Source organism: Micromys minutus, assembly GCF_963924665.1.
Source record: "Micromys minutus genome assembly, chromosome: 1".
Lineage (NCBI taxonomy): Eukaryota > Metazoa > Chordata > Mammalia > Rodentia > Muridae > Micromys > Micromys minutus.
Window position 1 is genome coordinate 76,311,503 of NC_137969.1, and position 23,909 is coordinate 76,335,411.

At 41.9% G+C, this 23,909-nt stretch overlaps 1 long non-coding RNA gene across 1 annotated transcript in view; it reads left to right on the plus strand.

Moving 5' to 3' along the window:
• The first annotated feature begins 2,612 nt into the window (after positions 1-2,612).
• Positions 2,613-23,909, plus strand: part of LOC308429965 — a 90,493-nt gene continuing 69,196 nt past the window's right edge. Inside the window, exon 1 of the long non-coding RNA XR_013975335.1 lies at positions 2,613-2,673. This is a non-coding gene — a long non-coding RNA (uncharacterized lncRNA). The remainder of the gene's footprint in view (positions 2,674-23,909) is intronic.

A 23,909-nucleotide genomic window follows, 5' to 3' on the forward strand; every position in this document is an offset into this window, starting at 1 on the left:
AATGACACTAACATATATTAACAGTAGTTATACATTTGTTTTATATATATATATATATAAAACCACAAAATTAATTACCTTGATATTTAAAATATTCATTTATGTGTATATGTCTGTGAGTTATATGTGCTTGTGTGTACATGTGTGCAAGCCTGTGAGCACCTGTGGAGACCAGAAGAAGGCCTCCTCTATCACCCTCTGCCTATCTTTGCAGTAAGATCATTTAAAAACTGAGGACTCTGGTTTTCTCAACTAGAGTGGAAGCCATTAGGAGCCAGGAATTCTCCCGTGTCTGCTCCAACTCCCTTTCAAGCTGGGGTTGCAGGTTTGTGTGAGGTGCTTGACTTGTAACATACGCACTAGGATTCGAACCCTGGTCCTTACACATACGTAGCAAGCACATGTTTTCTTAACAACTGAGCCATCTCTCTAGCCTCCATTGAGTTTTCACATGCACATGGGACTCCACTGAGCAAATTACAATGAATCCTGGGTCGTTACACAATCTCATTTAATCCTGACAGCCTCTTGAACTAGACAGATTACTTAGTATTCCTTCCACATAGCCCATCCAATCCTGCTTTGATGCTGATGGAAGATTCTTAGAGATTCAAGGTTCTGAAAATCTACCAAGGTCAACTGCTCTCTGCAGGTGCCCCTTATAGCGTCTGGTTATGGATGGCTACCACCCCTCCTCTCATTTTGGTACTTGAAGTTCTGGCTGAACATCGTGTAAGGTGTGTAAATTCAATCCACAGAAATGTAGGGAAAGATTTAATAACAGACTACAAGATTTCTTATTTAAGAAGATATGCAAAAAGAAAAAAAAATGCTCAAAACAGCCAAGGATTTATCCATAGTGGATCGATGACTCCCAAACAGGAACAAGCAAACAAACAAACAAACAAGCAAAAAACACCCCAAGATATTCAGGATATCTAGGAAAATAAGGACTTAAAGATACTCTGGGAATTGTTGATGATGGTCTATGGCATTCACATTATTGGAAGTCAATTTGGTTTCATTTAATCCTCACTATAAGTAGTAAAGAAGGGATGGAAAACATTCCCCACATTTTATAGTTCACTTGAGAAGGCCTAAGAGCTTGACTAAGGTCCCCAGACAGAAGGACCAGCCTGAAAATAGGACTTGGGTGTCCAACTGTAGGCCAGGGCTCCTTCCATGATGGTGCATCTGGCACTTCTAAGAGACGGCATCTCAATCCCATGATGCCCAGTAAATGCCATGCAGAGGGTGGTTGTTGCTATTCTAAGTCTCAGGTGGGGGTAGCGGCAGCCAAGGGCATGTGTGGGGATGCCATCCTGGATTTGGCGTTCTTTTTTATGCCTGTGCCACTCCAGCTGGCATAAGCAAGACATAGCTGGAGATTAAATGTCCTGAACATCATTAGTCTGTTAGATGTCTTGACCCTACTTCTAGAAGCCTGCCCTGTTTACAGCCCTCTCTAAGTTCCGCTGGTCAAGTTTCTAAGATGCTCAGGGAGCATTATCTTTTGTCTTAACCGCAATTCCTCAGAGAGAAAATACTCTCATATATTTTGGGAAAGAAAAGAAAATCTTTTCAACCCAGAGCTCAAGTTTCCAAGAAAAAGCAAAACCCTTTAGCATCCTGTCTCTGTCTTGAGTGACCAGCTTGTCTGAGTGTGCCCATGACATTCCAGACCAAAGGTTCCATGTCCTCTCCTTAATCCAGGGTACACTGGGCAGCCCTGATGTTTTTGTACCAGGTCCAGGTTCTCCCTATCTGACCCTGCTGGAGCAGGAAGCCCGGAGGATAGCAAACAGCAGTTCTAGTTCTTATAGAGGGATATGCCAACTAGAAGTATTAATCAATTAATGGTTTATTTACTTACCTGTGTGTGTTTGTGTGTGTAAGTGTGTGTGTGTGTGTGTGTGTGTGTGTGTGAGAGAGAGAGAGAGAGAGAGAGAGAGAGAGAGAGGGAGGGAGGGAGGGAGAGCACAGATGTTGACATCAGAGGACAAATCATGGAATCAGTTCTTTCTATGTGGAGCCCAGGACTAGAACTCAGGTTATCAGGCTTTTGGGGCAAGCATGTTTACTGCAGAATAATCTCACCCACCTGGAAAGGGCATTTTTATGCAATTCCCTGTCTAGGTATGATGGTGTTGATCAGAATGAGTTCTTTCCTTCTTGGAGGGGAGGAATCACATATCTGTGGTTTGATCTACATCCTTTTCTCTGAAGGGCAAAAATGAAGGTGAGAGGCAGAGAGGATCTTTGGCTTTTTGGAGTGAGAGTTCAAGTCTCTTCGGGTGGAAGAAGGCAGCAGAAACTGGCTGGAGATAAAGAAAATGCATAACACCACTTATTTTTGTCAGCGTGAAATTGGGACTGGCCTATTGCCCTGGGGAAAACTCTCCATGCTTCCACAGAACATTCTAGAAAAGCCGGGAGAGAAGGGTAGAAAAATTACCTACAAGGTCAGTCAGTAAGTGAAATGATTAAGAGGATCCAGCACAAACCAGTTTGCCCTTCATTTTTCTTGGCAAACTAGGTTTGACGCCCTCGGCTGGCTTTAACCCTGCCTGTCGCAGCGGGTTAGAGGAAGCTCTGCATTACCAGAGGTCAAAACAGTGCCTTGCCAAGCGTGGTTGTTTTCCCACCCCTGGGAAGAAGAGATCGCTGTCCATGGTGAGATATTTTCTATCCTGTCGGGGTATTTCCTGCAGGGGTTTCTCAACTTCAGGCTATGACCATTTGACTGTTCCTGAGGGTCAGGGGTGGGGTTGTGGGAAGCAATCTAGTAGCGGTTCAGCTTTTACTGTCTCTCCGGGAGAAGGTGAGCTCACTGCTGTGAGTGCCTGGCTTATGTAAACTGGCTCAGAGGCTGCGCAGAGCTGCCCGGGAGGGGTGGGGGTGGAGAAGCAGTGCTGAGCTCCCAGCATAAGGAGCCGCAGGATCTGCAATGCTGCAGTGCAGAGGCTGGGGGAGCCTGCCGCAGGGGCCCACCAAGACAGTATTGGAGCCCAGGGCCTTACTGCCACAGTGCTCAGACATGGGGATGGGGGATGGGGTGGGTGGGACAGCTGCCTTGTCGGGGTTTGCTTGTGACAGTGAGTGGGGTATACAGGGTGAGAGACGACTAAGGACTCTGCAGGAGGAACTGGGCTAAGTCCTTCTGGGCGCGCTGCTGCCCTCTAGGGCTTTGAGTATAGCGACAAGAAATAGGACAAGTCCCAGATAATAAAGCTTCAGTTGGACAGGCTACCCTGAAGGCCTTGAGAAAAGCAAGCGGTGTGTGCCGGGGGTTTTTCTGTAAATTCGCACGCCTATCGCCTCTTTCCCCGACTTTGCTTTTTCGGTTGGAGAGGACACTGTGTGGATTATTTCTCCGAAAATCTGATGAAGTGCTCAGTAGGGCAAAGGTTATCTGTTTGTTCAACTCAGTGTTTATCCAATTCAATAGAGTTGCTGTCTTAATGTAGCAGAAAAGGGTTTTTAAAAATCACAGCCTTGGCTACGACAATTCGCATAGCTCTGGCTTGCTTGGTATGGGGTGAGGGGCTTGATTTACCACCCAGAGCCTCATCTGCAAAATGACCTTTTATGATTTTCTGGCACTTTCTTTTATGAAAATGGAGCTGAAGTTGCCATAGCAAATAACCACTCATGTAATATAGCAGCTGCCAATAGTAAGTGAAATTTTGTGCTGAAACACAATTTCAACCAGGTAAAATCATGACTCACATACAAATACAACATGACAAGACAGAGATTTTACATAACCCATTAAATAATTAGAGAGTGAGTAGGAGGCCACATGGGTTCAAATTCCAAGGACAATTATGAAAAAATGCACACACAGTACTATAGTGGAATAACCCACAAGGTTTGAGATTACATTTTTATTTCCACAAGATAAGATCAAATCTGTACCAGACAACACAGAGACAAACACCGTTTATTTTCTATTCATCTTTCTTTTTTTTAAGACAGGATTTTTCTGTAGCACTGGCTGTTCTGGAACTCATGCTGGCTTCGAGCTCAGAGACCTGCCTCTGCATCCTGAGTGTCTTAGACCCCAGCTAGAGGAATCATTGTCACAAACTAGCATAGCTTTCTCTGTCAAGAGACCAGATACATTTATCCTAATGTGTCTAACATACCCAGTCTTCTCCATCACAGCCGTATTTATCCTAATGTACCTAACATACCCAGTCTCTATCATGAAGATTCTGAGCTGTACTCATACCAACACATTGTCCCCATCCCCTCAGTATTCAGTGACATCTTCCATTTCTGTCACAGAACGGCAGAAAACTGTGACTTTGCTTCATACCACTTTGACAATAGTTTATGACTACTAGAGATGCTGAGAATTAGTCCAATTAAGACCCTTGGGAAAGTTTTTCCCTAGCAAAAAAAAAAAAAAAAAAAAAAAAAAAAAAAAAAAAAAGCCATGGCCACACACACACAGAGTGTCACTTACAGACCGATGGGCATGGTGATGACATCCAAACATTCTGTAGGCAAATCTCCTTGTTTTGAGATAAGGCAGGCTAATTTCTCAAAGTCAGGGAGGAGAGGGGGAGGGGCAGACAGGCTCCTGGGTTCTAGCACTGGGAGGTGTGATGGGAATGAGGAAGACCAACCAGGGAGACAGAAAGGAAAACACAGTGGGATAAATCAGATATGATTTATGCATGGACAGGCAAGGAGATCTCTGCACCCTGCTTCGGTCACACAATTAAGCCTAATTAATGGAAACTGGTCTTAGGGGGAGCTCAGATCTATTTTCGGTTGTCATTATCCAAAGGCAGCGATCAAAATGCAGATGAGCTATCTCTGTCTCACCCCAGGAGAGAAACAGGCTTCTTGCTAATGAAGGGAAAATTGTAAATGGATGCGTATCATGCCTTTCCTGTCCACCCTGTCCACGGTGGCTTTTTGCGGTAGCAGTACAGAGAGAGAAAGGCGGGGGGGTGGCGGGGGGGGGTGAGGCTGACAGACATTTCATTTTCTGCAACAGTGCCACAAGGCACTGGCTGCCTTCTTCCAAAAGAGTCTGAATGCTGCCCTAATGCTGTCTTCTCTTGCTGCTGGGAGAGAGGCTTGGGACCGAGGACCCTTGCTCTAGCCATTGGCCCTAACCTTAGCAAAGATGAAGACCTAAGTGGCTTTTTCAAAGTATGCCCTGCGGGGGTGGGTGTGGGCGGGTTGTGTTCTTGAACCAGAAAGGGCGCTTTGGGGCATACAGTTTGGCAGCCTTAGCGATCCATTCTCATCCTGACCTTCAGCCTCAATAATTAGAGTCATCTTATCTAACTAAACAAGAAAGATCTGGGCCAGTGTGGGACAGAATTAGAAATAACCCACCAGGAGATCCGAAGTCACCCCAATGAGGACAGCATTGAGCTTAGCCCAGTGGAGAACCGCTAACTTGCTGGAAGCAGATACAGGCCACGTGAGCTGCGTGCTTGTTTGTTTTATAAACAGAAAAATGGCTCCCAACAAACACTCTGACAAACAAATTATGTCTGAATGAAATTGAAGCGCCCTTCCCAGCAGGGGCGATATATTAACCAGCAGCTGGGGGCAGTTGTGGGTTTACTCTCAGCTTTCCCCCAGTCTGTCCCAGGAGACTCTCCCTCACCCCTTCTTGCCAACACTACTATATTTAGCTGTCCAGCATGTGTGCTGTCTATATTTAGTGCCTAAAAGTCAGAGTTCAGTGCACAATTCATCAAGCCATCAGTCACCCCTCCATTCCATTCACACATGTAGAAAAATCCTTCCAAGAGGCGGTCTTGCTCTCCACTGCGGGGTGGGGGTGAAGGCGGTTGGAGGCCATTCTAAGAATGAAGGGTTGAACCCATAGGCCAGTGGGGGTTTCCTGCTGTCTCTGGCATGCTGTGCGTGCCTGAGAGTCCCAGACCCTGAGCAGGTTAGCCAGGGCATGGGTGTGGCTCCAGAGGGCAGAGGGAGGACTTAAGGCAGGTGGAAACGCTCAGGAGTGGACCTCATTCTGCCGTGCTCATTTGGTTCCCATTGATATTGCAGAAAACTGGTCATTGCTCAGTAAGTTTTCTGCTGGAGGTGGGGTGTGAAGGCTCACAATTTCCTACACCCCTGGGATAGTTTGGAGAAAACTGACTGAGTCTGTGAAAGAGCGAATGTAATAACACAGTAGCAATACACGGGGCCAAAATGAAGCCCACCGTTCAACCAAACATGGGGTGTGACTGCCACTGAGAGAAGCCATGGCGAAGATAGATGTTTGACTCTTCAGGCCACCAGAGGCCAGGGGCTCCTTTGGGTTGGCTATAACGGGAACATGAAAGAGTGGGGGGAATTTCTGAGGATAACACGAGATAATGGGATTTCTTCACCTTTGCTGTTTTAAGCATCCAGCTCACAACCGCCTGTAACTCCAGATCTAGGGGTTCTCATGCCTTCTTTTGGCCTCTTTGCTGGGTTTGAGTCCCAGCACCACACGGAAGCTCACAACTGTCTGTAATTCCATTTCCGGGGCATCTAATACTTCTGGTCTTTTTGGGTACCATATACATACAGTGGTGTCCAGACATACATACAGACAAAAATATTCATATACATAAAATCAAGTAAGTATTTTTTCAATGAAGAAATAGTTTTAAAGTTTACTTTAAAATATAAATATCTTCCAACATTTAACAGGCAAATAAAAATAACATATTAATCATGTTTTTGTTTTATTTTATTTTCTAGTAATACTGATTAAAAGCATTCCTACATCTACTTTCACATCCATAGCTTACCACACTTACTTGTATGGCTTTATAAGAGTTATTTCAAAACAATAAAATCTTTTAAAATAAAATCTTTTAAAAAGCACAATGAGACAGAACTTTAAAAAATATTTTTGGTGATAAGTACTAAATACAATTCAAAAAATATATGTGAATTTTAAAAAAGTCATTGCCCCTCCTCCAGGTTCACCATCCCCAGTTCCTCATCCCATTCCTCCTCTCCCCCACCCCATTCTCCTCCCACCACTACCAGGAACTGAATTATTGTTCTAGAGAATTTATGACATGTGGCTATAGTACCTAAGTACCACTCAGCAGACAGGGTTTTTGAGTGCTTATAACCTGATAATTACATGATGAAGCTTCTAGGACCTTCTGATTGGCCAGAACAAGATTACCTTGTTTCTTATCATTAAAAGTTAACAAATGTTGTAGTGTCAAGATGGTTATTTATAAAAATGTGTATACTTAAGTTTACTTACTTAAGGAATAAATTTAAACAAGAGATGATATAACTGCTCAACTAGACATCCCAGTTGAGAGAAAGTAAGCGATGAGAAGTCTCAAGGGCTTTGGATTCTGAAAGACTGGATGAGGAGTACTCGATTTGCTAAGGCTGTCGTATGAGGATTTCAGACATGCGCTTGTTGTATGTACCTGATGAAGAGCATCTTGAGGAAAACACTCACCGCTTATGGCTCCTTGTGCTCTGATTAAGTTGTTAGATTTCCATTGGATTGTCTTCCCAGTGACACGTGTGTCTCAGAGCAGAGAAATAATACAGCCCATTGACACCTGGAAGATTGTTATGGCCACTGAGTAGCTAACTTGATAAATGAGCAAGGATGGAGGAAAGGAGATTAGTGTTTTGTCTTTGAAACAACTGGAAAGGTATTAGAGGATCTGTAGTGGTTAGGTGCGGGAATGGGCTGGTTATATGCATATGACTATGAATACATGTCAATCTATACAGTGGTGAAAGGGCCATAAGTTAGTCTTATGCAGCATACTCATTTGAATTCTACTGTTATCTAGTTTCTTTAGTACTTGGGTATGCTTAAGTATATGTTTCACAGATGAAAATATCAATTATTTTGTTCCTAATTTTTCAGTATAACATTATAAACAAGGCCCTGTAATTCTCAATAAAATGGTTTTCTAGGTTTTGAAAATCACTTTTTTGGAAATGTTGATAATTTTTACTGTACTAGAGACCCCATACTAAGATAAAACACATGCTTTATAGTCATATTGAAAAACATTTAATAAAGGAAAATATATCTGGAATTGAATTATGCTTTGATTGTAATAATGTTTGCTAGGAGTTCACTATGGATTCTAAAGACATTGGGTTATTCAATAAATACAATCAATATCAGAATAACTTTCAAATTATGTATATTTATTATCTTTGGAATCTTCCTCAGTGATGAGTTACCCATAGTCCCTCAATCTTTTCTTCCTTTCTGGCTCATTCAAATGCATTCCCTGCCTCTGTCTGAAGCTGTTTCAGCTGAGCCTTCAAGGTCTTCTATTTCCTGAGGTTGAACAGTAACTCCCTGTGTTCTACTATTCACCTCTTTGGTCACTTTTCATAGGATGGATTCTCACTTGCTTTGTATCTTGTGAATGGATCCTGTGTCAGCCCTAAGCCACTGTCATAGCTGTCCTGTTCTTAATCTCTGCTCATGGCCACATTTCTTGAAATGATAAACTGTCTCTCTTTGATGACCTGAGATTAACTCTTCAATACTTACGATTTCTGGTCCCATCACTTCTCCAGATTTATACTTATTATGGGAATATCCACTTTTGCCTGTTCATATGTAGTAAAAACTTGGAATTTTCTCTGAGCCGGGAAGCTACTGAGGCTTTAGAAACAGGAATCCTAGGACGTTACTTACATTTCGTTAAGGTTACCCTCTGAAAGCTGTGAGTGAGTACACACAAGAGGCCAGCGAGGACGGTCTAAAATAGTGTTGATAGGATCATGGTAGATCAGTCTGAGGTAATGAAAGTGGTGGGAAGTGATTAGGTCTGTGGGATGTTTTGAAGATATAGTTGATGGTATTTGCAAGTAGAGTAGAGATCGAGTGTCAAAGAGGAAACAAGGTGATGGCTAAATCTAAACCAAAGGAGAAAAGCAATTCTGGACATTCTTTCGTGCCAGGCCATCATCACATAGAAACCAAAACTGAAACCCAAAACCGTGAGATTGTGCTGCTGATCTATCACAAACAGTAAGAAGATTGAATTTTATTCTGTGATACGTGATGAACTAGGGTTTCTGAGCAGAGGAATAACAGGGCCTGACTTACATTTTAGAAGATTATTCTGACTGCTGTCCAGTAAATAGACTGTGAACATGGTTAGAAGGAAAGAGGTGAGACAGCCTTAAATTAATTTAGGAAAGAAATCGTGGTGGGTGGAACTAAGGCACTGGGAGTGGAAATAGGGAGATGTGGTCCTGTTCTGGATACTGGAGCGAGAATCCCTGCTGCTATGGAGAGGAGGGGGAGATGAGAAACTACAAATTATCCCAAAGTTTTAACCAGGGCAGCTGGGAAAATGAAGTTAAAACTCACTGGGATCGGCATGTCTGTAAGATGAACAGGTTTGAGGACCACAAATTAAGAATTCATTATTTCTGGTATGGCAAATCTGAAGTGTCTTTACAAGTCCAGGTGTAGATAGTCATTGACAGTTATATTTATCAAGATGTGGCTAGATGAATGATTAGAATTGAGTTATAAATCAGAACATTATTAAAACAGATGTAGTGTTCAAATCCACAAGGAAAGAAGACCATGAACAGAGGAAACTCACATGCTGAAGATCCAGAGAACAAGTCCTGGCCTCAGGTACATTTAGGTGATCATATAAATATAATCCAATAAAGACTGGGAACAGCTAACAGAGTAGGTAGAGGACCGAGGGAGAATTATGGTCTAGAAAATAAACCCAGCAACTTTAGGAATAAAACCATGACTCCCAGGGTCAAATGCCACTTCTATATCAAATAAGATAAAGTATAAGAATTTGTTTGTAATGGGCATATGTGGAGGTGAAGGGAAAGGGAAAGAACAGAAGACATCGAAGAGAGACAAGTTCTGATCATAATTTGGGGAGCAAAAAAAAATAGGGAAGGAGCCAGAGGTATCAATGAAGTTAAGGCATGGATTTTGAACCTTGATAAACAGTTTGCTTGCTTGCTCATAGGTGAGCCATTGTATAGAACAAAGTCTCTGAGGAGGCTCGGGCAGATGAATGCTTCAATATAAACATAGGTTGTTGTCTTAGTCAGGGTTTCTGTTCCTGCACAAAACTTCATGACCAAGCAGCAAGTTGGGGAGGAAAGGGTTTATTCAGTTTACACTTCCATATTGCTGTTTATCACCAAAGGAAGTCAGGACTGGAACTCAAGCAGGTCAGGAAGCAGGAGCTGATGCAGAGGCCATGGAGGGATGTTGCTTACTGGCTTGTTTCCCTTGGCTTGCTCAGCTTGCTTTCTTATAGAACCCAGGTCTACCAGTCCATGTATGGTATCACCCACAATGGGCTGGGCCCTCCCGCACCTTGATCACTAGTTGAGAAAATGTCTTACAGCTGGATCTCATGGGGGCATTTCCTGAACTGAGGCTCCTTTCTCTGTGATAACTCTAACTTGTGTCAACTTGACACAAAGTCAGGCAGTACAGTGGACTTTAGCTAGAAGTATAGAGGTTTGTTGTATCCAGGAAAACCAGCCTGCTCCTATAGATGGAGCTGTGGGTAGGACTGGTAAGTGGGAGTGCAGAGAAGCTACTTTCCTGATGGTTTTTAATTTCTATGAGAAACCAAAAGCTGGGTCAACAGCTGACTTTGAGCTAAGCATTATAAAAGGCTTGAAGTAGACAGTGGTGTCAGAAAAGGGGGAGTGAGTGATGTAAAATAAGAGAGAAGGGACCCACTGGGGCAGGCAGTGACTGCAGCTAGCCTGCTGTGCTTTCACCTGCAGAGCTAGAGGCATGGGGCTGAGGGAGGGGAGGTGGGGTGGGAGCAGGGGAGACTGCTTTCTCCTTTCTCTTCCCTTTGAGACTCTTGGCTGTTCACTCTGACTCCATCCTGGACCTGAGGTTCAATGGCACATGGCATTTCCTTCAGAACGTCTGCTCTTCCTGCCAGTCAGCACTCATTTGGAAGTCTGACCTGTGGTTATGCTGGCATTTTAAACATTCAAATGTGCCCTAAGTCAGCTCAGCAGCCACTCTGTGGTTATACCATAGAGGACTTTGAGACCCTCAGGATCCTCAGCCCAGCAGAACCTGGTGTGAATAACACTAGTTCTGTTTGCCAGGGGGAGATAGAGCTGGAGTTTTTTCAAATTAGAAAACATAATAGACTCAAGGAAGCATCTGGAGAAAAAGCAGAGTTTACATTTACCATGTAAAATAGGCTTAAGGTAGAGATTGTTCTCACTCCCCTCAAACCTCATAGAGTGCTTAAGACAGAGCAGTCACTGATCTATAACCTGGATGTGTTTGTGTCTTCATCTCTCTAAGCAGGAACAATAGTAGTAACGGTTTGTCAGAGTGGCATTAGTTCCTAGACATGTTTGAAATAGCATGTCAGATAGCAAAGCTAGAAAATGGGATACTGATGATTTACTTTTATTATGTGACTAAACTAATTATTGTCCTTTTATCAGAATGTAAATAAAATATTTCACAAGTAGAGAAAATAATTAATGGAGTAATTAATGAGGTTCTTTTGTAGAGGTGGCATCTATGCTCATGAGTACATCACAGAAGTGATGTGGAGATAGCAGGTGACAGGGGGACATGTGATGTCACATGAAATGTTCCATGAGATCCCTCAGCCAACCCAGCACCTAGCCAAACAGCTTTCCTTCAGAGAACCTTACTTATTTTTTATTTATTTTAAACATAAGCAAGACATGGTCTTGCTATGTAGCCCAAGCTGGCTTTGGACACGGGATCCCCTAATCTCAGGCTCCAGTTACTGAGGGCTGAAATTACAGGAATGTGCCACCATGCTTAGCTAGAACCTTGCTGTTTTTGATGTACAAAATAGATAAAATAGTATCTTATCTTGACACTGTACCTGAAGTTAAATAGAGCAATGGATATTGTGCGCCTTGAATGGAGTTTAGCAGGTAGCATGCTTGCACGAAGGCTAACTGTAATAGATACTTTTGATTCCGAAAGTGGATAAATCTTGGCTGTTCTTCATGTTTTGAAGTCCTTTTAATCTGGGTAGAACCAGTTTGCCTGTAGCCTCTGCAGGCTTCCATTCCTGTAAGGTTTTAATACATTTATCATCATCATAGAACAAAACAGTTGTAGTGAGCACCCCTGAGAATTCTCACAGCAGAGAAAGTAGCCACCATTTGGAAGGCTCTCATTTATCTTGTCCCCTCAATTTTATGTACTAGGAATCTGGGGGTAATATTTGGAAGAGACTATGTTGTAGGTAGAACTCTGCTAGATTCCTGTTTCTGTAAGTGGCATAGTATTTATCAGAAGCAGCTAAGATTAACTTATCCATCACTGTCTCTGAATATGTCACCATTATTATTAACACAGAGACCCTGTCTCCCCTGCTCATATTCTAAGGAAACAAGACACATATACAGAAATGACATCTGATATTGCAAGACTAATGATGTTTAGTAACCTTCACTTAGTTTCACAGCACAAGCTTGGCACACTCAGATCCAATTTAAAAAAAAAAACCCTTCAGAACATTGTCTGGGCATGGTGAAAGAGAGTTGGCTGTGCCTAAGAAACCCTGCACTGGTTCCTGTACCAGGTGATCAAAGTAAAGAACAACTATGTGCCCCTCAAAGGAATGAAAAAATGAATGCTGCTTCCTTTCCAGGGTAGGGAAGCATGTTATGAAATAGTTTCTGAAATTCTGATGACAAGTGTCAGTCATTGGGTCCCCGGCTTCTCAGACTTGGTACAGAAAATGACTGTGACAAGGGTGGGGGTGGGGGCGAGCCTCTGGCACTTTGGCTGTTCCTGGTATTTTCTTTGCTACCAGCTGAGGATCTTGCTATCCACCACCAAGAAGAGAGGGGTGCACTGGGAATACATGAAGCATCGTATCATAATGGAAAGAAAGTGTGTTCAAGCCCAGGCTTCCACATACACCAGCTCTGGGGCTTTCCTAGTTTATCTCTGTGACTGTCTCTTAATGATGGTTGGTAGGACTGGAGATGACATAACATTCACTGACTCGCAACACCATTAAGCACTGTGTGGCCGTACAAGCTCATTCCTTCAGGCCACAGTAACAAATAGCTAAACCTTATCTAGGGCACTTTAGGTTAAAATGTTCCAATCAGATCTAGTTTTGAACATTGGCCTCTTAGGATGATTCTTTGTCTGTACCACATCTTATGAATTGGTAACTTTGCTTTCCCTTGGTTCTAAGTCTGCTGGCTATATCTCAAACCTCAGTTTAGAAGATTCTAGAATTCATCCTTAGGGAAAGAGCTGGACCTGGGAAGACTATATTATCCACTCTTTTCTACTGTGGTGCAAACTAATCAAGGGCATATGTCCCAGACAGTGGGTTAGTGATGTCATCTGCTTTCACAAAGAATAACTTATTAATGTCTCGGTGACTCACACTGTATGACTCTCCAGGCATTTGCTAGAGGATAAGTATAGGAACAGATGAACAAGAATATGCAGAGAGGTGACAGAGACTGAGACAAAAAGGATTTTAAATGGGGCAATGGCTTTGGGAGAGAAGCACAGAGGTCAGCTATGCTGCAGATGGGAGAGAGAGGCACTGAATTAGAGGTAGACAAGAGCAAGGGGAAGTAAAAGATCAATTTAGAAAGGGGGTGGTGGTGTGGACATTAAATGAGAAGAGAAAACATGGTCAGGGGAAAAGAGGAAAAGTGTCATTGCATGTCATTATGTGTCTGTCATCAAGTGTCATTATACAATGGAAACCTGAGTGACTGGAATGAACAATTAAATAAAGTGAAAATTGCTGAGAATATTTTCAGGTCAGGGCAGTCTCAGATGGAAAATGTTTAGGAATATCTGGTTCAGGGATGAGAGGTTTTGTGAATCTGGTTAAATCCATATTTTATAAAAAAAAGGATAGGTTTAAATTCCCACTGTTCTGCACAGGTCCCCTAAAGCTGATCTATGGATTCTGTCTTAGGAGGCCTTGCTTTGTACAAGCATAGGTGTCCATCTGAGAGAGTGATGAGCTGATTATTGTACCTATCCTGGTCGTTTTGAGATTCAAAGAATCTAGTCTTCACATCTTCTCCATTACATGTTTAAAGTCTGCCTGAGGTAGTATTCATTTAGATGATATCCTGACTTTTTTTGATATCAAGAATTATTGTTGGGAGTACAAACATATATGAGAAACATAAACATACACACGCATGCAGACATGCACACAAACACATTCCTAGTTTGGTGGTGCATGCTTTTAATTCCAGCACTTGGGAATTCAAGAGTAACTTTTGGCTACATAGTGAACGATCCAGTGCTACATAGTGAGATGCTGTCTCAAAACAAGCAATTCCCAAAATCTTGCACACACACAATAAACACATATACCTGATACAGTCACACACACATACAAACACATGCATGCACACACAAACACCCTCACCTAATCACACACTAAAGCATACACATGCATACACACAGAAATGCATGAACACATACAAACATACATGTATGCACACAAATACCCACAAAACATACACATGCCTACATATACATGCCTACATATGAAAGCATAACCAATAAATAAATGCCCACACAAATAGACATAAGCATAAACATAGATACACACAAATATACATGAAGACCACCAAAAAAAGACACACTAGCACACAAACCCAAGTACATGCACATAATAAACATACACACAAACACAAGTACAAACAAAACACTTACACACAAAAAAGCACATGTATACACAAGCATGCATACAAACACATACACACCAACACACATGGAAAAACAGGGGAATTCCCATACAAGTACACAAACATACATGCACATACATAGACAGAGGCTCATAAGCACAAAAGCACACAGAAAGACAAATGAACACACACACAAATGCACATGTACAGCTACATACAAATACATATGCACATGATATACTCAGAGACATACATAAATGCATAAACATGCACATACAAATATGTACATGTCTCCATACAGACAACAGACATGTGCACAATCATACACATAGATAAGTATAGACAAGCATGTACACATATATGTACAAACGCATTAAAATATACTTAGAGGCATGCAATCATACAAGCATGTTATTATACAAACATGCATAGACACATGCTGACATAGGCACATACACATTCACTGATACTTGTACACAAATACATGTAAACACCAAATATACACATAGTCACATATGCAAATGCATGTGTACACATACAGAAGCAGATATTTATGCACACACATTGACAGACACAAACACATATGTACATACATACATGAACACACTAACAAAGTCACACTCATAACATAACACCACAACAACACAAATAGCACACATGCATGTATATACAGAAAGACATTCTATAAGCAAACCTGCACACAGGACCATACATTCACATATATGCACACACTAGCACATACATGCAAACACACACACACAAACTACATGAGCATATATGGATGAACAAACATGAACACATAAAGATGTAAGCACAATTAAACATAGAGAGACAAACAAACTTGCACACAGACACACAAGTACATTTTAAAGGGCTCAAAAATCTTAGGCCAAATGAAAGACTTTGACTTTTAATTTTAAAACAATACCATGTTGGTGTTAGGCCCCTCCAGGCTGGGCAGCAGTGATCTATTGGACTCTCCTTAGGGGACTGTTTCAGGTTTTTCAAGCACACCCTGGAAATTAAGGAAAGTGAAAACTGTGTTCCCCAGGGTTTCCATGAGGGAGATGTGTCAGGAGAGTCAAGCTCCCCAGACTGCTAGGAACCGGTTCATTTGGGGCTCAGTGTAGCTCACATAACCCAGCTCTTTTGTGTCCCCACAGCAGCAAGTGTCTGTAGACTCCCTTTCCTGTGTCCCTCTGTGGGTTGCTATGGCACTGCTTGTCACCCTCTAGGCTTCTGTCTTCCATCTTTCTCCTTCACAGATTCTGTCTGCTTAAAACTTTCATTGCTGTGTTCCTCTCCACTGCTGTGTTTGCCTCCTTCTTTCGTATTTTAAGCACTGACCTATTTGCGAGTATTCCAGACTGCCCCCCAGAGTCACCAGCAGGCCCACTTTCTCTGTTGCTTATGATGGATTCTTTGTGGCCACGCTGCAGTGGCTGCCCCTGGGACCTGTGTCCATCCCCAGTCAGCCTCCGTGTCTGTTATGTAGTTGACATTGGAGCATATCAGTTTCTTCTGTGTGTCACTTAATAGTCCTGAAAGGATTACAGAGCTTGATTTCACATACATGTGTCTGTGTATATTGTATCCTTGTGTGTGTGTGTGTGTGTGTGTGTGTGTGTGTGTGTGTGCTTGAATGTGTGTACATGTATAGAGGTTGATGCTGGGTATCCTCGACATTAATCTCTATCATTTGAACATATTTTATTAATTATTGCTACTAGCTCTGCATGCTATACATGGGTGCGTGTATGCTATGGCGCACATGCAGATCACAGGACAACTTTGTGGAGTCACTTCTCTCCTTATATCTTTAACTGAATTCCAGGGATCAAAGGAAGGTTGTCAGCAAGTGTTATCACCACACGGCCAGCCCATCTCTACCTTCGTTTTTAAAAGAGAGTCTTTCCATAGATCTGTGGCTCTCTGACCTCACCTGAGAGGTGAGGTGGGTGAATTCCAGAAATACACCTGCTGCTGCCCCCACTGCACTGGGCACGGTATTTCAGAAACGTGTCACTGTGCCAAGCTGGGGAATCTGAACTCACGATCTGAATCTCATGCTTGAACAGCAGGCACCTTACCCATGGGGCCATCTCCCTTGCCCATACATTGTATCTCTTAACCCCTCTACTGAGCCTACGAGTGCCGTCATCATCATGGTGTTTTATACAGATCCCAGATCAGTTAAATGATAGTACACCTTAAATCCAGATCTTCTGACCCCAAGAGTCATTTTAGAAGACAGTATGGGGACTAAGCAGGAGGAGTTTGAGAAGTGCCATTGAAATGAAACGCCATGTGTATGTTTGTGTGTGTGTGTATATATATGTGTGTGTGAGTGTGTGTATGTGTGTGGTGTGTATGTTTGTGTATGTATGTGTGTGTGGTGTGTATGTGTGTGTGTGGTATGTATGTGTGTGTATGTATGTGTGAGTGTGTGTGTATGTATGTGTGTGTGAGTATGTGTGTGTGTGTGTGTGTGTGTGTGTGTGTGCACTGCAGAGGAAGAGAAAAAACACAGGTGCCCAGGCCTCGTTCTCACTTGATTGAAGCCTGTACACAGCTGACCCCAGAGACAGAAGTTTCAGTCCAGTTACACACGATTCTTGGTACAGCTCGGTTGGTCTGAGCTGGGCTCTAAAGAATCAGGTTGGCCTTGTATCTCTGGACTGATGGAGAGGCTGGGGTGTGCATTGCCCTGGAGCTTTTGCCATGTCTGTCCTGTCACATTGTAAGTCAGTGACTCAATCATGCCACAGTACTGGGGTACAACATTCACACAGCTGGAGGAAACCAGCTGGTTTCTCAGTGTGCTCCGAGAGGACTCCATGACCATGGAAAGTACACTGTGGTGCTTCTGACCATTGTGGCTACTGGTAGAGAACCTGACTTTTGACATAATATTCATCTCTCATAACCATGACAACTAGGCCCTTTCTACTCACCACGCAAAACCTAACCATTTGACACATAAATAATCCATGGTCTCCTGAATGACACCCAGGGAAGGAAAGAGACGAAATATTCCAGACACCATCTTCATAAATTTTCCCGAACAATTTTAACTTATCTTTAAAGGTTTATCATTGTACAGTACCTGAAGAATAGAGATAGAGGTGGGCTGATTTTTGGAGTCCTTTCTTCTAGAAGAAAACAGATTAAACTGGGGAGCCATTTGTTCAAAGTAAAATGTGTCTCTGATAGACTTTCACAGTTTGACATTATGCAAAATTAATATGAATCCCTTAGAAGAAATATTTCTTTCAAAAATTGAAGCAAAAAAAAAAAAAAAAAAAAAAACACCCTTAATATTGGAGTCTCTTACGTTGGAAAGAGTTCGCTGTGTGGAGATTCATTTCTCCCTGAATTCCCCACTTATTAAGAAGCAGGATGCTCACTGCTCGAAATGTCAGCAGTACTGGCTGCACCTTCATTTTGTCAATTAAAATTTACACTCTGACCCGTTGCAGGGGTCGCCATCTGGCTCAGTGATGCTTTCATTGCTCGTCATGTTGCTGCGTGAGATCTTTACAAATAAAACTAAATGGTCCAACGAGGACTAGAGAGGTTGCCTTGTGCTAAGCATCTCACCATGATAGCTCAACTATTCATACCTTATGAAATCATGTTCCAACTGAGTATCATTTTGTTTAATTTAAGGGAAGAGCTTTTGTTGATTAATGCTCATATATTTTCCTAATTGGGGTCTTACTCTAAATAACGTGTCTGCCATGTGATTGGTCTAGTCTTGGTTGATGAATAATAGACATAGCCAAGGATTTAATCTTATCACTGACCTCTTTCAAGACTAGGATCCATCTTTTCTAGCTTTTCAACTTTTGAACCTTCCCAATGGCATATCTTACATGTTCTATTTCTAAAAAATCCTGTGTAACATTCTCCATGGCTTAGGAGTTTTTTCTGACTCTGATGATATGGGTTTAAAAACCTGTTTTTTTAATGGTTGTTCAATGTTCTTACCAAGTGTGGGCTGTTCAGAGCTAGCCTTGGGGGATTGGGATGAGGGGATAGATGCTGAGAGTTCAGAGACAGGGCCAAGCCAACATTCTAGAGAGAACAATGGAAAGGTAGGTGAGAACTGTTACCCTTCAGTCTTCAAAGTGCCATCCTCATTTGCCCCCAGAGATTCCATTCTACATGCTGGCCTGCCTCAGACACTGTCTCTTGTTTCAGCCCCTCCACGTGCCTTGTCCATTCTGCATGTCTCACTTACCACACTGGACTGTTGCCTGGAATTTCATCCATGTTATTTATGCCTTTGCTACCTTCTCATGTACCATGCCCCAATGTCATTCAATGTGGGCATCACAGTCTGTGCCCCTACAAGTGACTTAGTCATCTGTCCCGACTAAGCCCATTAAAAGAGCCAAATTAATAATGGAAAGAAAAAAAAGGAGATTTATTTTATATGGCTAAGCTGGGAAGAGGAACAAAGAAATCCAGGGAACCCCTCCCGTGTTTCTGTCCTTTATCTCTGAAATAAGATTAAAGTTTAATTAGAGGACCAAGGACATGGACATCTAAGCTGTCCTGGTCAAGGGTGGCCCACCGACCATTGACCCATCTTCATCTTCTATCTTTATTTTATAAAAATCCTACTCGTTTGTATTGAGAAGCATCTGGACTCTTAGATTAGTTGCTCCCTCCACGTTCCACATGTCTCCCAGGGAGATGGGGTCTTTTTCTGAGTGTTTCCTAGGCTATCCCAAGTATTGACTCCTTTTCAAAGTATTAATAGAGAATATGTATATGATGTATATGTATATGATGTATATATGTGTGTGTATATGTGTGTGTATATGTACTATTGAGCACAGACTATAGATGGGTACAGTCTCCCTGCCCCTTTCTGCAGTCATAAGCATAAGGGACAGGAAGTAGCTGTTTCTAAATGTGACAGGTAAATATTAAATTTTATTCTATTTGTCTTTCCACAACAACCTAAGGCAGTTTCTGTCTGGATTAGCCATAAAAGTCAAGCTATTTGTTTTTGTTTTCTGAGCAGAGATGCTCTTTAGGCTTCTAAAGAACATTGCTTGGCAGGTGTTTCTTGTCACCCTGCCTTTTACATGGACGATCAAACATGTCAGTAACAAAAAAAAAAAAAAAAAAAAAAAAAAAAAAGACTGTTCCTTCCCCCTCACACAGGTGCCCAGGTTCTAAGCTATTCAGAGTAAATGATACTGATTAAGATGTTGATGGTTAATGGCCAATCATAGAGACTTATTTGGAGAAAAAGATAGCTAGACTGAATTAGGGTACACCAAAGTAGGGCTACTTGTTATCTAAATGTTTAAAAACATCCTGATTAAAGAAGAGCAAGAATAGATCTCTTTTATACTGTCCAAAGAATGGAACTGTGGGAACTGTAAGAGGTAGATATTGGTGTACTGTGAAGCATCATTCTCCTGGAAGAGTTGCCTATAATCCAATGGGCTTCCTGAAGTAGCCAACATCTATCCCCAGCTGTGCTTAAGTATACACAGTTCCAGAACGTTGGTGTTAGTAGGACTCCTGAGCCACCAGGAGGGCAGCCTGAAATATTTTGACTTTTCTTTTCTTTTCTTTTCTTTTCTTTTGCTTTCTTACTTTCTTTCTTTCTTTCTTTCTTTCTTTCTTTCTTTCTTTCTTTGCTGTTTTTCATAACACTTTCTTTTGAGTACATTTGAGGGGAAATGACTTCCTTTTCATCTTGTAGCACTAGGGGAAGAGGCAGGAATATTTTTGTTTGTACCACGTGCCAATAGTCGATACTGTCTTATAAACTCAGAGTGCTGTACCCTACAGGCACCTTGGGACTGCCCTTTGGGCTTCTTTTTTTCTGGAGAGTTAGTCTCCCCCCTTGTTTTGTGGTCTATTGAGATTTTGTTGTGTGGTCTTTTGTGGAGGAAATGGAGACCACTCTTAGCCATGTCCTGGGTTCTCTGTGTGCTGGATATGAGCTGCAGCATGGCCTCTGCCCTACAGCATCCTATGTTCTTCTTGGAGACCGAGTGCAAGCAGAGTTGTGATTGGTTTATGGCTTGCCAGCGTTCTGGGATCCATCTCTTATCAAACGCTATCTTTTCTCCAGTGATGCAGGCTGGTCTGTGTAGTTTATTAGTGTTTAGTAGTGAATGTTGTGTTTTCTTTGAACAGTTAGGAGGTTCATATAATATGGGGAGAGTCCTATCTTTTTTTAGGTCTTTCAAATAGTGAAGGCTAGTCAGTATGGGTCAATGGACCCAGGAGAAAGGGTTCCTGTGCCAATGTCACTTGGATACTTTTTAGCTGACCAATCTACCTTGGGCTGTGTAGACCTAGATCATACCTGAAACCAAAGACATCAGCTGAAGAATAAATAGTAGTCATGAGGCTTAATCACCTTGCTGCTTCAGGTTCAGCTTTGTCCTGAGTAGACGGAGGAGAAGCATTGACATCCATATGAAGAACAAAAGCGACTTCATATCTGTAAAAATGAACTTCATGTGGATCTTTACAGTCTGAAAGTCATAAGATCTAAAGCCACAAAAAACTTTAGAATAAAATCGCAATGCCTTGGATTAAGCCAAGAAGGCTGGAGCCAGAGAGTAAGGTAAAGTACAGATCTGGATGTGATGGAAAAGTGGGCAGGGCTGGCCGTGTATGGTGCAATTCTTGTATCAAGACTATTTCATGAGATTATCCAATAATTCTATGAACATGAATTTTGGTTCTGTCTTGATTTATTTATTTTTAAGTTTGACTTCTTGTCATTTAGGGAAGGAAGTCTAGTGAGGTAAAATCATAGAATGTTTTCAGTTAGGAGGCTGCTGTTACTGGAAGGCTAGTAGAGATACAAAGGGTGCCTCAGTCAGAGCAGAAGTAAAAGACACGGGGGTAAGAGGACAGACAGACAGATGTGTTCAGGAGGTAAGAGTGGAGTGGGCTTGCTGAAGGATGGGTAGGTGATGGGGAGAAAGAGTTGGGATTCGTGAAAACTTCTGGATTTGGGCTTGAACCATCACTTTTTAGGCCAGGTTGGTTACTGAAACGGAGAATATCAACTGCCTATAACTTTATGAAATCCACAAAAGACTTTCAGACATGCTACCCTCTGGGGCTTTAAAATAATCCACACGAAAGAGTCAGGACATAATTCTGATTTCACAGATGCATCTCTGAGTGAGTGGTTTCTTTCTTTCCACATGCGGTTAACTGGAGGGAAGTTGCTGTGTGAGCCACCTCAGTGTTGAGTGCAGCTGTTCTGAGGACACCCCTGTTAGAGCACCATCTCTGTTTCCAGGCACTGCCAAAATCTCTTTTCTGTCTCTATTCTATTTCAAGTTTATTTAATGTACTCTTTCCTTGCCCAAAGAGTTTAGTAGCTATTTCAGACATCTTTTTCTGCTAAAAGTATCACTGTCCCTGTTTTCAGAAGTCAGATGATGCAGAGAGAGTAGGTAACCTGATATAGAACCTTTGCCCCTCATGAATCACTGACTTAATTCATAGTCAGAGCACTAAGGATTCAAATATGTGTGCTCTACTAGCAGCTGCAAGGATGAGAGATGAGCTAAGCCCTTCTGTGATGCGTTGCTATTATTTGCATGGAATACATTTACATGACATTGTATTTGCTACTTTTTACAGCAACGGAAGGCTTGCCAATGCTCATGTCTCCGAACTTCTACAAAGAGAGCTGAGCTCATAGTTAGGCCGAAGGTCAGGTTGTTTCTATCATGATGCTAGTCACTGGAAAGTAGTGTACAGCTCTGTCCTTCCTCTTAATATCACCATGCATGAAACACTAGTAGTGGGTAGGCCACACTTTAGTAAAGGGTTTATATTCTAGAAGCACCTCAAAGCATCTCTCTTAATTTTTCTTCAAGATCATTTTTGCAGCAACAATTTTCAGCCTTCTGAAGGCATGGTTTTTATTTATTTTATCTTATATGACTGTTTTTTCTCTCTGAAAATAACATCTGGGTGACTCTTCTATACAATGTAAATTGATAGTGTTTTGCCATTTGTCCTGGTTAGTTTTTGCAAATTCTCTGCAAATTTGTAAAACCAGTGGTTTGTTGTTCTTAGATCTATAGAATACAGCATTGTCAGCTGGTGGCCTTCTCAAGAAGATGAGTGTTAGTAAATTGAAAGTCTGTGTAAGTTTAGTTAGCAAAATTAACCCAGAACAACAATAAAACCTAGAACAATATTCTTTTATGTTAAGAAGAAAAATTTATCTATCTATCTATCTATCTATCTATCTATCTATCTATCTATCAATCATCTTTGTCATCTATCATATGACCAAATCTTTATAACTTTAATGAAATTGAAATGTGTCTACTAAATTAAAAATACCATTTTGCTATACATACCTCTCTCCCTCCCTTCCTCCTTCCCTCCCTCTCCCCCTCTGTGTGTGTTTTGCTTCTTTTGATCATCCAATAACAGCAGTTAGTTTCAGTGCTGCTTTGGAGCACTCAGTCTTAATGGGATGTCTTTAGCAAACCCTCAAGGCTCAGGGATCTATGCAGAAGAGGAGGTGGAAAGAATGTTTCAGCAGAGGTGGTAGATGACTCCAAGGTCATAGTGTCGTCCAGCCTCAGCAGGATTGATGAACACATGAACTCAGATACTTCAGCAGTATACACAGGGCCTGCACAGGTTCAAAATGCCAGCACCGAGAAGGGGAAATGGACAACACAAGATTAATCTAGCCAAGAATCTATTTGCAATTGATACCTCCTGGAAAAAGAAGCAACAATTTTCCCCAATGGAGAGTCACTGTATATCAACCAAACTCCAGGTCAAGCCCCATGCCCAGCCAGCACTATGTGGGGTGTGTGTGTGTGTGTGTGTGTGTGTGTGTGTGTGTGTGTATACTCTTTCTCTTTTTCTTTTTTTACTGATTTTCTTTTGTTTTTTTCTTTTGTTGTTGTTAGTTTTGATTTCATTTTTGGTGGGTTTATTTTTTGAGAAAAAGAACATAAGGTTTTGTAGGTAGGGAGGTGGGGAAGGGTTGGGGGAGGGGAAGGATATGATCAAAATACTGTGTGTAAACACCTTTTACTAAAAATTAAAAAATAAAAGAATGCACGGAGTTGATGGCCTCCTCGTCCTGTAAATATGTCATTTGGAACGACTGTGGAATCAGCCACATGGAGAACTAACCTGAAGGCAAAATGAGTCACCTCTGAAATGGTAGAATAGAGAGAATAACCTAGATTCCT